The following is a 1,794-nucleotide window of genomic DNA, read 5'->3' on the forward strand; positions in this document are numbered from 1 at the left end:
TACCGTGTGTTTCCAATGTGAGTGTGGTGTCGCAGGTGCTAGGCCCAACTGTCGGTGAGTATATTCGCGCGTCTCCACTGATTTCTGAGGTGTAGGTTCGTTGGTGATGAGTTCTGCTACTAGAAAACAAAAAGATTTGTCTTTTCAAGACAAGCTCGCAATTTCAGGTGCCGTCTCCCCAGGCAAGTAGGATCAACGTTGTCGTTCGGTACAGCATCCCAGCTAGCACCTTCTCAAAAAGTTTGAGTGCACAATTAAATAGCATCAAGTTCGCGAAAAGGCGCCCTTTCAGCACACGTTTGCTCCTTGAAACTGGTTAAAGCAGCGAAGAGTGTCAAAAAGCAAAATTGATAGTTACGTTACGCTTGCGAATACAGGGGTATAAGTGACCTTGATTCTTTGGACTGCCGTGTACTGAAAAACTTCGTGGAAAAGCAGAAGCCGCAAATAGAGCATTTTTTTCACTCTGAAATAAATTCTTGAAGGGAGAGTTCACTGTCCCTGATGTCAAGTATTCTGATTTAGTTTCGGCTTCATTTACGGGTGCCTTAAATCGAAACTTGCATATAATGAAAACCTGCATGTAACGAAAATTTTGAATTTCTATCAACTTCTTTACATACAGGTTTAACCGTACGCGTAACTCTATATTTCGACGTGGTACGTGCTTTTACACGGCGGATAAACCTAGGCTTACATCAAAATTGACGAATTGATTACGTCTGCCGCAAAGGGAAGTTTTCAAAGTTTCAATTTCGTCGCCTAATATTTTTATGAAGTTTCATCAAAGGTAATACCGTTGTCAAACATTATAGCTTTTGCAGTGAATTAACAACATCAAAATATTTAGGCAGCAATCGTGCCGCCAGCGCAGCGCGATGGGAGGAATTGGAGCGACAGCGGAGTGCAGTTTGTATACGTAGATGTTAAAAGTTGAAATCCACTCTAGAAATACAGTTATGCGGCTACAAAGGAAGGCTGTACAGCTTGGTTAGATACTTCGCAAGGGTCCCGGTGCTTGATTTCACCTAGGGTCCACCGCCCATCGACATCATGAAGTCGATTTCCCGACTAAACTTATAACCAGGAGGCTAGCCGTTTGTAGCGCGAGCGTGAGCGTAGGGTATCATCGATAGTGAGCACTTACGCGCACGTATAGGCTCAAGGCAGGAGCATGGATATATGGTTAGCAACCGCCACCAAAATGTTACAGAGAGGAAGACGTGAAACGAAGATGTATTTACAAGGCGTATTTACACCCGCCTTGGTGGCTCAGTGGCTAAGGCGTTGTGCTGCTGGGCACGAGGACGCTGGTTCGATTCCCGGCCGCTGCGGCCGCTTTTCCGATGGAGGCGAAAAGCAAAAACGCCCGTGCGTACGAGATTTAGGCGCACGTTACAGATCCCCAGGTGGTCAAAATTAATCCGGAGCCCTTCACTACGGCGCGCCTCATCGCCTGCGTTGCATCGGCGCGTTAAACCCTACAATCCATCAACCAACAAGGCGTATTTACAGAACAGAAGGCCCCGCGCAGACCAAGAACGCCAGAGCTTCGGCTTCTTCCTTTTCAATACATGTACACATCAGAGTCGATCTGAGCGTGCCCAGCGTGTTGTTTCGGCTACAATTTAGCACACGTGCGAGCAGGCTAGGCACTGGCGTTCGTGTCTTCTTCCTCTGTGGCTGATGCACCATAACAATGCTGTTGTACTTTATATGGCTAATGCGAAACAAAATAACGCGAAACTGCGGTGTCGCAGTCTCGCGTTGCATGCGCAGGGCAACTCTGGCTTT

Source organism: Haemaphysalis longicornis, unplaced genomic scaffold (assembly GCF_048455015.1).
Source record: "Haemaphysalis longicornis isolate Haplotype H1 unplaced genomic scaffold, Haemaphysalis longicornis Haplotype H1 scaffold_1, whole genome shotgun sequence".
Classification (NCBI taxonomy): Eukaryota; Metazoa; Arthropoda; class Arachnida; order Ixodida; family Ixodidae; genus Haemaphysalis; species Haemaphysalis longicornis.